Source organism: Panthera leo, chromosome C1 (genome assembly GCF_018350215.1).
Source record: "Panthera leo isolate Ple1 chromosome C1, P.leo_Ple1_pat1.1, whole genome shotgun sequence".
NCBI lineage: Eukaryota > Metazoa > Chordata > Mammalia > Carnivora > Felidae > Panthera > Panthera leo.
Genome location: NC_056686.1, coordinates 219,967,184 through 219,981,061, shown reverse-complemented (window position 1 = coordinate 219,981,061; position 13,878 = coordinate 219,967,184). Strand labels below are relative to the sequence as shown.

Here is a 13,878-nt window from a genome sequence, read left to right as displayed (position 1 = left end):
GGTTTTTGGAGTCCTTAGGAGAGATGCTGTGAACTAAACTTGGGCATGTCTTCCCTGGAAGTCCTTGAGAGCGCTCCCTGTGCCACACACCCCAGGGCGCTTGTGGCCGTGGAGACACGACATAGTACCCATTTTGTGTTCCTTCCCCTCATCTATTTATTTTAAACAAGAAATTTGTAGTAAATTGATTAGGGACTTTTTAAAAAAGACTGATATAACGTTTATTAGCAAGAAAACACTTTTTGTCAGATTACATTTCTGCTTTGGTTTGGAAAGCCAGCTCTATAGCACTGTAATTCAAATAAGAGTTTCACATAGGATTTAAAGTTTTCTATTGTCCACCTTAAAAATGCAAAAAAGAAACAAGTGAAATCAAGTCAATAATGTATTTTGTTTAACCCACTCCAAAACATTGTTTCCTCATGTAACCGATAGAACATTATCAGTAAAGTGTTTTACGTTTTTCACATGAAGTCTTCCAAATCCAGGGTGTATTTGAGGTGTAGAGGGCTTACCAGTTTGAACTAGCCACGTCTCAAGTGTCAGTAGCCACGTGTCAACGGTATATGCTGGCCAGCATGGCTCTAAAGAGTAGTTTTCATTTCATTTCTATGGAAATCCATTAACTTACTCTTTTGAACCTAACATTTGTCCCATCCGCTTTTTTTTTTAAATGTTTGTTTTTTGAGAGAGAGAGAGTGTGTGGGCGCATGCACGAGCAGGGGAGGGGCAGAGAGAGAGAGAGAGAGAGAGAGAGAGAGAGAGAGAGAGAGAGAGAGTGTTTGAGAGAGAATCCCAAGCAAGCTCCGTGCTATTAGCACAGAACCTGACGTGGTGCTTGATCTCCCAAACTGTGAGACCATGACCTGAGCCGAAATCGAGTCCAGATGCTTAACCGACTAAGCTACCCAGGCACCCCTGTCCCATCTGCTTTTTAAAGAGTTATAAGGTGTGCTTATCTGACACATGTTCTTAAATTAGACTCTAAATAAATGCTACTCTTTACTCATCTGTATAAAGATATGCTGGTGGGCACCTGGGTTGCTGTGTCGGTTAAGTGTCCGACTCTTGATTTCGGCTTAGGTTATGATCTCACAGTTGTGAGATCGAGCCCTGCGTAGGGCTCCACGCTGGGCGCAGAACCTGCTTGGGACTCTCTCCTTCCCTGTCTCTCTGTCCCTCCCCTGTGTGTGCGTGTTTGCTCTCTCTGTCAAAATAAGTAAACAAACTTAAAAAAATGCTGATCATTTCAGTATTCATAAAATTAATGTAGTAGATTTCATTTAGTGAAATTAAATGCGGATATTCCCATACAGTGAGATACCTATTGTAGGGGAGTTTATCTTTCTTGATCTTTTCAGCAATTTACAAAGGCCTCAGAGGTTTATAAATGGGAAACTTGTAAATGTTGAGAGCTTAAACAACTTGTCAAGGTGACCCAAATAGGATCTGAGCAAGATTCTGAACTTCCGTCCTGACAACAAGCTTGGTGTTCTTTATACAGTCTGTTTTCACTGTGGGTGCCCATTATGACTTAGTTAAAACGTAGGTTAAAGAGAAATACATGAAATCTAGTGCCACTGTCATTGAAGACAATTGTTACCCTCTCTGTCACTTCCTGAAAAGAAAGGACACCGATGCATTTAGTAGGGAGAGAACGAAGGGGGGCAGTGGAAAGCGTGGATGGTGGCTATGTATTTCTCTGTCGTCTGAACTTGGACTACTTTATTTTAGGGAAACAAGGCCGCCAAGTTGAATGTACTTATTGTAATAAATATTATTTCCGAGCCAAAGAAAGGAACCTAGTTTTGATGTGTTATTAGAATATGCTACCAGTCAACTTGACACTGCAGTTTATAGCCGAGCATGAAGAAGCTTCATGGTACAAGGATTTTTTTAGTATATTTCAGCTATCGAGGGGGATGAGAACATACTCTTCTTTGCCCTGGCCCACCTACCACACTCATTATGGGAGAGCAGACTGTGAACACTCCCGTCCCTTAGTGCCAACTTCTTACAGGACCGCGGGGCCTCTGAACAAGTTACCAAACCTGAGCGGCTCCCACAGCCTTGGAGATGTCCACTCCAAGGACATCCACTGTTCTTCCTGACCCTGATCAGCATGGCCCACCTCACTGAGTCCTGTCAGGTAATTAGTGAAAGCGAAGAGGGTAAGTAGTCTACATTATGCACCTTAGTTTGTTTATCTGTGTTTATCCATTGACAGGCCGTTCAAAATTGTTGGCTGTTGCTAACAGTGTGCTGTGATGACCAACATCCTTGCATACACTTCCTTTACTCACGTGGGAGAGCTTTTTTCCATAAGTAGAAGTCTGACAGTAGGGTTGTGTCCCATGGTATTTGCATCTTTGGTCTTAGTTGGCCTTGTGAGTGGTATATAAAGTAAGGACCTATGCTTTTTCCTCATCTAGATAACCAGTGTTCCCAGGGGCATCAATCGTCAGTTCATCCACAAGGCCATCTCTGATAAAAGTGATGGCTGGCTGTTAAGGTGGCCAGGCTCGGTGCCTCTTGTCTATGTCATTGTTCTCTGTGTCTGTCCCTGCGCGAACACCACACTGTCTGAAGTACTGTAGCTGTAAAATCTCTGAGCCGTAATCGGCTGTTCGTGGCCTTTGATCTTTTGTAGAAGATTTGTTGCATAAATACAATTGCATATGTAAGTAGTTTAAAAATTATATACAGAAATACAGTATTATAAAAATGGTATGTAGAAATACTGTTGTCTAAATAAAAATTGCATAAAATCTAGTTGGAAAACTCCACACACACAGCACACCCCTTTTTAAGGTACAAGTTGCATTCGCACTGAGTTTCCAGTCTGACTAGGGGAGAAGGACAGTCTTTACAATTGAGTCTTCCTACATAGGTAAATGTGGCATTTCTCCATTTAGTTAGGTATTTTCTGTATTTTGACAGAGGTTTTTAGAATACTGTCTACAAATTTTACTATTTTCTTACTAGACTTATTGCTGATGTTTGGTGCTGATGTTTTGGAGCATAATCGATTTTGCGTACTGATCTTATTTCCAGAAAACTTTTAGTTCTAATAGTGTGTCTGTAGATCCTCCTGGATCTTGTACTTAGTTGTACTGCCCGTGAGCACCTGCAGTTTGTTGTTTACGGTTCTCCTATGTTTCTTTTTCTTGCCTTCCTGCCCTAACTAGGATCTCAAGTGTAGATGTGCACAGAGAAAGTGCTCCGTTTCAACCTGTTTGTTGTCATGATCCTGAAGTGAATGATTCTAATGAGGGCATCTGGTAGACAGCAGAACTAGCATCTGGTTAAGGAAGTGCCCTTGTATTCCTCCTTTTTATCAGGAACGGGCGAGTTCTATCAGATTCTTTATTAGAATGTTTTGAGGGGAGAAAATCATTCTTGCCCTGGTGTAATAACATGGTGAATTACTTCATCTTTTTGATACTGCGGCACCTTGCATTATTGGAATAAAATTGGCATTATCATTATATATTATTTGTTTTGACTTTCTAGATCAATTTGCTAGATTATTAAGTAGACAAAATTCATACATTCATGTTAGCCTTGTCTGGGAAAGTATTAAAGTCCCCTAGCTTTGTGAGTTGAGTTGGGAGGGTAATTTCTCAGGGCTTCCTTGCAAAAAAAAGCATCTGGGCCTGTCTCTGTGTTGAGGTTTTTATATTTGTTTCTTTGAAAATTGGGGGAGAATTGGTTGTGTAAACTTTCCGTTTCTAACAGACTCAATTTGGGTGACTTGTTTTTCTGGAAGTTGCCTGTTTAGTCTGTTTTTCAAGGTGTACATGTGTGCACGTGTGTTCAAGTTTTTGAACTCTGCAGACTTCTGTAGAGTTCTTCTATGATTTTTCAGAGTCTGTGCCGTGGCTATAGTTTCAACCTCCTTGAATTCTTAGTATTGGCTGTTTATACTTGTTCTTATTCTTTTCCATGTCATTTTTTTTTTTTTTTGGTCTGTTTTTTTTCAAGACTCAGCCGGAAGTTGTATTCTCTCCCGTGTATGTCTTTTATTTCATTAATTTCTTAACTGTATTTATTTCAACTTTCTTTAGGTTTTCTATTCTTCTAATTTCAGGAGAGGATGATTAAATTTTAACTTTTTTCTCTTCACTAGTATGATGGCTTATGACTATAAACTTGTCTCCAAGCAACACTCTGGCTTGATGCCCCAAGTTTGGATATAGAACTGCTTATTGTTCAGTTCTAAATATTTTCAGATTTCTTCTTTGTCCCATGAGTTATTTCGAAGAAAGCTTTTAAATTTCTAGGCTTCTTAAAATTTTAAGTTGTCTCTAATTGATTGCGTTGTAGTCAGAGAATGTTGGTTATGCTATTAATTCTTCGCCATTTGTGTTTGTTTTGCCTTAGCTGCTGGCCAGTTTTTATAAAAGTTCATTACGATTGAAAAGAACATGTTATTTCTAATAATTGGGAAAATTGTTGAAATTTTTTCCAAGAAAGTAGGTTTATTAACGGCATTGTTTTAATTATCTATACATTTTTAATCTTCATAATCTGTATTACCAAAAGAGTGAGTCTGTCTTCCTCTGTAAGTCCTCCATACGTCAGCTTCTAGTAACCTTCCTGCTTTTACTGTATATATTTTGTAGCTGTGTTTTTAGATACATGTATAATCAATTGATTGGGATGTTTTATTCTTGACCTTAATAGTGTTTCTTATCCTACAGCCTATTTTAGTTAGTATGGCCAGCTCAGGTTTCGTCAAGTTAGAATTTGCTGGGAGTATTCAACCACCCTTTATTCAGCCTCTGGTCCACATGGTTTAGGTCGCTTAGGTAGCTTATTGCTGGATTTTGTATTCTTATTACATTTTTACCACGTTTGGATTCGATTCTTCATCATATTTTGTGCTTCCTTTGTCTTGCTTTTTCGTTGCTTGTCTTTTACTTCTTCTGCTTCCTATTCTGCTTTCTTTTTTCCTCTCTTTTAGTTAATAATATTGATACAAAGTATGTAACTGGCAATCACGTATATTGTAATGACTACCTCTGTACCTGCCACCTAATTCAAGGTCTAGAACATTGCCGGTAACTTCTGTGTGGATCAGAGTTTGGTTTTTGGTTTGAAAGTTAAAAATTGTGCATTTACTAGATTGTCTTTAGGTTTGCATCATTTATTCAACAAAGGCTAAAATTAGTATCTCTGACCTCTTCTCAAATAATCTTGAAATACAGAAACTTCAGTTTCCTCCTTCTACCTCCTATCTTATTGCTGCTTACAATTTTAATTGAATTTTGTGTTTTCATTTTTTCCACATTGTATTGTTGTTATTAGTATATGGTCAGTGCTTGTTTCACTTTGGCTAGGTACTGGTTTCTTTCCCAGTATTCCCTCCTGCTTTCATACTCTTCTTGCTAGAATATGTTCTCAAATAGTTATTCCAGCACTTTATCCACTAATAGAAATGGCTTTCTCTTCATCTACATGTGTCTCCCGTTTCATTCTTGTCCTGAAATGAAGTGAAGGTACCTCCTTCAGCATAGTTTTCAGGTCTTATTTCATTGTGCCCTGGTGGGCAGTGTGCTCTTTTGTGGTGTTCCTCTAGATAACCTGTCTTGTCACTAGTTGCTTATAGGTTCTACTCTTGTCTTTGTGGTCTGAGGTTTCACTGTAGTGCATTTCAGTGTGGATTAAATGGTGCTGCTAGCTACCTGTTCTCTTACATGGGGGTTGGATGGGTGTCTTTGCATTCTAGAATATTCTCTGCTGTTTTTTCAGTATTGCTCTGTTCTTTATAACTGTTTCTTTCAGAACTTCTATGGGGCACCTGGGTGGCTCAGTCAGTTGTGTCCAACTTCGGCTCAGGTCATGATCTCACAGTTCAAGCCCTGCGTCGGGCTCTGTGCTGACAGCTCAGAGGCTGGAGCCTGCTTCAGATTCTGAGTCTCCCTCTCCCTCTGCTCCTCCCCTGCTCATACGCTGTCTTTCTCTCTCTCTCAAAAATAAATAAAGATCAAAAAAAAAAAAAAAAAGAACTTCTATTGGACAGATGTTGGACTTCCACATCCTCTTATCTATAGTTCTTAATCTCCTTCATTTATTCTATTTCTTGACTTTTTTTTTTAAGCCATCTTTATGTCTTACATCTCTAATCACTTTAGGGTTTTTGGTTTGTTTTTTTACAGTCTCAATCGGATAGTTCTGTCATCTGATGTTCTTGAGTCCACTCCAATTTCAGTCTTAATACTTTTTGAATTTTGGACTTAGAGCCTCTCTACAGTGTGGGTAGATTTGTGGATATCCTTTGTAGCCTGGTATGAGGTTTTTCTGCTGAGTGAGATTGGTTTCTGATTTGCTGATTTCTAGGTTTGGACTAGGGGGTCTTGGAAAAATGGGGTTATAAGGATTTGAGCCCTGATCCTTTTATTCATGGTTGCTACTGCTCAGTGGGAGTTCCCACCTCTCATACAAGCTGATTGGAAAGGATCTGTGCCGGTGGGCTTGTCCCCCCACCCCCACCCCCCCATGGCCTACCTCCTGCTGAGAGTTAGTCCTTTTGGGGATCGTGGCTCTAAGTGGGTGGGAGGGTAGAGTTCTGTTCTTTTTACCTTGAACTGGCCCACATCTCCCATGTCCCTTTGAGGGCTGAAAACCCAAATGTCACAGACTGATGTTCACTTCTTAATGTAGCCATAGGGGGTTCACACATTATCCGGCGTGACTGTAGCTGGGCGCAACTCTCTCAAAATTTGCCTCTACAAACTTAGTTTCAATACGCTGAAGCTTGCTGGGAAGAAAAGCTGGTCATAATTATCAGCAAAGAAGCACCCTGGGATGGTTTGTAGCACAAATTCAACATTGTATTATGTAATATTTTTTTGTTAACTGTATGTTTTTAAACTTCTTTCAAGGCCTTCCATGCACCAGCTACTGTATGAGCTTCTGTCTGTGGGGACTTCCAAGCTTCACTGGAAGTTCCTGGACAGTGGACCTGCCAGCTGCTCACGAATCCCTTCTGTTTTCCCCCTTTATTCCCCCCCCCCCCCCCCCCGCTGACCCAGTCTTGAGACTTCAAAGCAAAACAACAGCACAACACACTTGTCCGAGTTGCTGGTGGATTGGTCTGGACAGAAGGCCTACCTTACAAACGCTAATAATGTAGTAAGGGACGCTACAGAATTCCTTGGTGCTTAAGAGCTTCTCCCAAGTCTAAGGCCATGGCACCTGTCCATGTCCTATTCTACGGAGTTTGGGTACTGCTTTGGCAGTGAGTCCTTGGCTCCAAGTGGTGGATTTTTGTCTGCCTTCCATGGTTTTCTCTCCCCCAGTGATGTCTTAAAGGGTTCCCGGTGTCTGGGCTGGGCTTGGCTTCTTCCCTAGCCTTCAGCTTGTATGTACAGTTTTGCCTACTTGACCAACCAGTGGGCATCTCACACATCACATCTCCATTGTGAGTTTTTGCAGCACACTCCCCCTCTCCATTCAAGTCTTCGTTCGGTCTCCTCATCTCTGTGAGGGCAGCCAAGAACCTCCCTGCCATTCTTAACCGCTGTTGTGCTCTGCCTCCAATCAATGAGGGACTTCTTGGTGCTGCCTTCCAAATTTGGCCACCTAGTTCATGTACCCTTGCCAACCATAGTGGAAAGCTGGTGTCATCTTCAGACTGAACCACTGCAGTAGCCCAGCCCCCCAACCACATACTTTGACTGCATTCTACTCAAAAAGTACATCTGGTCAAACCTGCCGCTCTAAGTCATCCTCGGAACCTAAGCAACACCTGTATCAGAAATATAGGCTGTGCTGACCTGGTTCCTGTTTAAGCCCACCTGGCTGTACCCACAATCCCTCATATGTCCCTCCCTGCCTCTTGCCCCCCTGTGGTCCCAGGTATCTGTGGTGCACTTCCATAATTGATGCAGGAGTCTGTTCCTGACATTTCCATCAGAGATATAAACTAGTATATACAAACTCCTGCAGGAGACCTGTACCCTTGATTTAAAACAGTGCAAACCTGACCTGCCATTCTCCCCCTCTAGGGTGGAAGTCTGCCTGAGGGCAGGGATCTTCTCTCCTGCTGGATCTAGGGTTGCGCATAGTAGGCACACCCATTCTTACCTGTTTCAGTGAAGGGGATTTAACTGGTAGCCAGGGAATAGAGTAGGGATGCAAGGAACTGAACCACCCGGCAGTGAGAGGGAAGGAAAGTTTGTGCCCGAACTTTGGGGCCAGGCCGGCCGTGTTTGCATGGAGTTTGGTTAAGACAGAGTGGGGAGTTGTAAATGCTGGGGGCGGGGGCGGCGGGCAACAGTTTCCCTTGGGGTGCCTTTCGAGGTCCCTTGTTTCATTCTTGGGTGGGGAGGCAGTATTGCTAGTGACCTCGCTTCTGGAGCGGCTCGGCTGGCCGGTCGTGGGGGGTGGGGTGGGCAGATGCATTTCTCAACTCTCCGACCCCCTTTCACCCCCGCCCCAAGGGCCGCAGAGCTCTTTCGGAGTTGAGCCTGGTCTGCAGGCTGCTCGGCCTTGCGCGGCGGGACTGGGGCCGCGAGTGGGGACCCCACGGGGGGCGGCGGGGGCGGGGCGTGGGCGCGGCGGCGGCAGCGGCGGCGGCGGGGGGGGGGGGGGGGGGCGGGACGGGGCGGGGCGGCCGCCGCCTGACGTGTCTCGGCGGGATTGGAGCCGCCGCCCTATATAGCCGCGGGGGCCCGGGCGCCGGCCTCGGAGCGCGGCCGGCTACTCCGCGGCGGCGGCGGCGGCGAGCGGACGGCGGGACGGACGGGCCGACCCCAAGGAGTGAGCGCGGGCCGGGGCGGGGGGGAGGGTGGGCCGGGCGCGAGCAGGGGTGGGGGTCGGCGGCGCAGGGAAGTTGGGGCGCGGGGCGGGCGGGGCGCGGGCTGCCGACGTGGAGCGCCGGGCGGGGGAGGGGCCGCGGCCGCCTCCCCCCTTTCCCCCGCCGCCAACCGGGCGCCCCCTCCTTTTCCCGGGCGCCCCCTCCCCTTCCGCCGCTCGGCCCGGCCCGGGGGGGCGGCTACGTGTCACCACTGCGCATGGGCCGCAGCGCCGGCTTGGGAAGAGTGAGAAACTTTCCCGAGTCCGCGATGCCGGCCCGCGCCCACCCCACCCCCAACCCTCGCCTTCTGCGGCGCCCGCCCCCACGAAGTCCCTCTCTCTCCGTGCCGCCCACTCCCCCCCAGCCCCCTAGCCCAGCGTGGGGGAGGGGAGGCCGACCTGGGCCCGGGCCGCTGACGTGGGCGTCCGGCCGCTGAGTTGACCCCTCCCACCACCCCCCGCGCGCCCCTCCCCCGGCTCGGGTTGGGGGGAGGCTTGCAGGGCTGGGGGTGCAGCTCGGGTCCCGAAGGGCAGGGTTGGGGCCAGCAGGGCGGTAGGGCCCCGCGCAGGCCTAGCCGCACCTTCACCTGCTGCCTGCCTACGTGGTCGGGTGGGTCTGCTGCCCTGGGGGGCTGCAGTGCAACTTGGACGCACCCCAGGGTCGGCGCACGAAAAGTGCATTACGGAAAAATACCGAATTTGGATGAAAGGCGGGGAGGCCGAGCGCGTTACTGCCCCTTTAAGCCTGTCCCCGCCCGCGGGCTCGCGTGGCCTGTGGGAGGGCCTGCTGAGGTGGCATCTGCGAAAGTTCCTCCTGCGGGAAGGGTGCCGACTTCAGAACTTGGGGGAGCCGCTCACCTGGCCCTCGTTCGAACTTTTGGCCCGTGGGGAGCGCGTTTTTGTTCTCAAGCTCGGCGTGTGGGTCTTGAGAAGTATGTTGGAGAAAAAATCGGTTTTCCTTGTAGGGTTGCTGTAGGCATAAAAGTAAATAGTTTTAATCTTGGAAGAAGAGGAAAGAAGTCTGAGTTTGCACTGCGGGTGTTTAGTACCAAGCACATTCAGTCCTGTCATGGCGCGTGAAGCAGGAGCTTGTTAGGTGGCCCCGACGTACTTTTCTGTTCTGTTCCTCGGGAGTTCTCCCTGCATAGGCGTCTCGCTGGGGAAATGTAATTGACAAGGTCACAAGGGAATGCACATGTACTTGTCCAGAAGCAAAGGAAGTAAAATTCTCTCTTTAAAGATTTTCTGTGGTGTATTTGTTAGGACCAAGTTCCAGATGTGATCCACGGACGTTGTGACTGTGTTTCTCCCACGCAGCAGTCAGGAGTGCTCGCGGCTCCCTGCCACGGAGGACACGCTCGCTCTCTCTCTCTCTCTCTCTCTCTCTCCCTTTGCTTCTGTCTGTCCCCTTTCCTTTGGTTCTAGCTCTGCTGCTGCACAGTTATATTTTGCGAGGTGCCTTTTTCCCCCCCTGTGGACACTTAAACTCTGGGAAACAAGAGTTAAAGTCCAGGGTGAGAATAGTTGAAGATTTGCATTAAGTGGATCTGAATGCTTCCTGCAGGGAAAGTAGTTGAGAACAAGCAAAATGATGTAGGGTCTGGGGCGAAACCCGGAGGAGACCGCTCCACGAGTCTGAAGCGATCTTGCAGAAAAGAGTGGGCTTGTTCTCTGTGGTGAGAAGGGGGAATAAAGTTGTGGGTCTTGCCACTGTATACGGCACGCTATTCTGATAGCTGTGTAGAGGTGGAGCGAGGCTCCTTTGGAAGGCAGTGCAGGGGCCCGCCCGGTGGTATTCAAAGGTTGCTGAAGGTCCCTTTCAAGCCTGATTTGAGTGGCGTTAGTACATCAGTCGGGGACCTGCGATAGCATGTGTTTGGCCTGTACTCCTTGATGGTGGGGCTTGTGTCAGGGCTCCTGCGAACTTAAGATAGCAGTGGTCACTGTGCGGTCGTCCAAGGACTCTGGAGTGGGAGTCCTCTTGATGTGTGTTGTCCGTGAAGGCAGAGTGAGGGCTTGCGGGGAGCAGGCTGGGGCGGGCATAGAGCTGTGGGGGGCAGTCTCCCTGGTGCCGATTTGTAGACGTAGAGGCAGGTAGACTGTCATGCTGAGAGCACGTTAGGAGGGCTGAGATCAGCCTTTTATAAAATCTTAGAGCAGAGCCTTAAGAGAAGGGTCATCAGGTATGTGCTTAAAATGGATTCTTAAGACAGGGTTTTGAGAAGTTTATTTAAAGAAGAAAAAAAGCCATCTTCTCTGAGGATATCAAAACCCCAGATGTTAACTCTGTTGTTGGTTGTGATCCATTCATTTCCAGCTGTGATAAACTACCATTGGAAGTCTGGAGACGAGACCCAGTGTATCCTGTCAAACAAGTCTGGAGTTTTCTGGAGATCCACTTGTCCTTCTGTTGCCCGGGGGCCTGTGCGCACGTGGGGGTGTTAGAGGCTCTGGGACAGGCTCTCACTCTGGTACGTTAGTAGGTGTGCGATCCTTTCTTGTGTTTCTCGCACTACAAGGTCCCATGGAAGAGCGAGCTGGAATGGATTTTTGAAAGGTGTGTGAGTGATCTCAGAAGGGACCTTCAGGAATTCGTCCTGTAACGTGACTCTAGGTGCAGAGTGGGAATTGCTTGTCACAGACCTGTGGCTGGAGGGGATATGGACAGTGACTGTACCTTGCAGGGTTGCTGTGTGGCTTTCACCCGGCACGGAAGATTTGTCCTGCCAAGGAAGGCTAGAGGACCGGTCAGTAGGTACACAGAGAAGAGGGTGTGGGTCTAGTCGATCATGTGGGGAACCTGAGTTACTAGGGGGGTGTCTGAGGGTTTTAGGAAGTAACAGGGACTCCTCGTGACCTGGAGTGGGAGGGAGGCTGTTGAGATGCAAGGTTGGCAGGTAAAAGGGCAGGTGCAACCCACGTGGGAGTTCTGAGCGACAAAGGCAGGGTGGATGCCTGGGTCCTGGCTTCGCTGTCGGTGCTTTGACTTAGAACACCTCCATCTTGTGCCTGGACTAGCTAAGTGTGCCCTGGCCAGACATGTGGGATTGCAAGGAGTGCTCACTTCCTGCACCCTGTCAAAATCAACATGTGAACGTGCTGCTCTGGTACTTTGATTTAATGGAAGAGCCTTAGTCTTCAGTAGGACTTGCGGGTTAGAATTATTGGAGACAGGTTCTTAAATAAAATTGTCTTGGTCAGTTTGTCTCCACTTTTCTCCCTCTGCCTTAGGGTGCACACCAGGATCTGGTGGGACTGGGGCCCCAGAGAGGCTCTGGCCTCTGGCTTGTGGCACTTTCCCCGTGTGACTGAAGCCTTGCATTTAGAGTTGTTGGTTTTTTTGTTTTTTGTTTTGTTTTGTTTGTTTCTGTTTTAATTTCTGAAATGCTGCTCAGGACAACGAGACCCGAGTCTATTGGTGCACCCCTGATTGCCATGAATTGTCTTCCTAACTCCTGAATTAAACGTATCACAGGCAAGAATTTGGGGATGTTATTCTACAGTTAGGTAGCAGGATGTTTTTATTATTGCTGTCGATTCTCCCATCTCAGACACATACCCAACCTTTGTTGGAAAGTCCACCTCATCGCACCTTGTCCCTGTGTGTGTGCTGGTTTGCGTAAAGTGGCAGGTAACCTACCTGGTAGCCTCACTCTCCCAAAGTCCCTAAGGCAAGGTGACCCACACCCTCTCACTTCACAGAGTGGTTCTCGGTCCTCCCCAGATGGCCTCTGAAGGTCCCTTCCAACCCTGCTATTTTATGGCCTGGTTTCTAAATCCCCAGTGGATTAGAAGGGACCAAAGGACTTTTACAGGATAACAACGGGAACGGAGTAACCACAAGGCACAGCGAGCTCATGAGGACAGCAGCTCTCGTTCACCCCGAGATGCTCAGGAGGAGCCCCCCCACGTCCACGTTCTGTTTTGTGTCACAGAATGTTTTTCCTCCTGGGTTAGCAGTCAGAGATTAAGAGGGGTGCAGGAGAAATTCGTCAACCACGCAAGAGAACAGACCATCAAGTTTGTAAGGATTTTACTTCAAAATGGGTCAATTGAAAAGTTTCGGTGTTAAGGGCTCACTCCGGTCCAGGGAAAAATTGCCCCTAAAAGTTCTAGATGGTTTACATTTTACTGTAATAGGTTTTGTTTGAAACTGATAGCCCAAGGGCAGAGAGCTTCCCCTTTTTTCCCAAAAAACTTGTCTAAATGTTGGTAGTAATACCGAAGTGTAGATGATGTCGTGCCCTTTTCTGTTTAGGAGGTAAAAGGATCTGGGTTGTAGAATACAGATAAGTAACTTCTCTCTGGTTTTCTTCTCGCTCCCGCTCCCTTCCTGTCCCACACCAGCAAAAACTGGCAGGCTGACAGAGGCGGCCTCGGGACGGACTCTCTGGCTACTGACCGCTTTGCTGGTAAGTTTGACCATCTTTTCCAAAGGTTCCCCGTCCCGGAGCCGCGCGCGCACACGTTTCTAGTGGTTCAGAGAGACTTGTGGCTCCACATCGCGACTCGGGCGGCATTTACGTGTGCCCTGCAAGTGTGTCGTCTGGCTTCCACGACTGTGTTCAAGTTTTGTGTTTAGTCAGGATCGTCTGAATTTGGGTTGTGTTCTCTTTAGGAATGTAGAGCTTAATTTTCTTGGATCTAGGAAGAGTTCTGAGTTGTGAAAATTACACAAAAACTTCACTTTTTTACATCAGTTGGCTCTCTTACTACTTTTCTGCCACAGTGGTACATACAGATTGGTGCGTAATTGTGTGAAAAAAGTGGGTTCTTCATTCTCACAGCAGCGTGGAGCTCGCCTGGAGTCGAAAGGGGGAAGCAAACACCACGGCTTCGGTGCTGAAAGAGCCCCCTTTTCCAAATAAGGGGCTGTGGCTTTTAGAGCCCTGGAATCCCGCTGAGTACGGGGTGCTCAGGCAGCAGGTCTGGAGGCAGAGACTGCGTGGTTCTTTCCCTGGACTGAGGAACTCTATACCTGCGGGTCCCCTGTGACCCCTGAGACACAGGACTTCAGAGAATCCCCAGCCCCCACCCGTCAGAGGCACTTACCCATCCTGCTTCTCGCTGTTCCAG

At 47.5% G+C, this 13,878-nt stretch overlaps 1 protein-coding gene across 3 annotated transcripts in view; it reads left to right on the top strand.

Moving 5' to 3' along the window:
- The window catches only part of LOC122226895 (high density lipoprotein binding protein), a 71,915-nt gene that overhangs the window by 24,213 nt on the left and 33,824 nt on the right, over positions 1-13,878 (top strand). For 2 of the 3 annotated variants that reach the window (XM_042950825.1, XM_042950827.1), the window contains exon 2: positions 13,150-13,214. The gene's annotated coding sequence lies outside the window, so the exon portion shown is untranslated. Of the gene's footprint in view, positions 1-8,738; positions 8,767-13,149; positions 13,215-13,878 lie in introns of those variants that run through there. The other variant, XM_042950826.1, reaches the window with a different exon arrangement.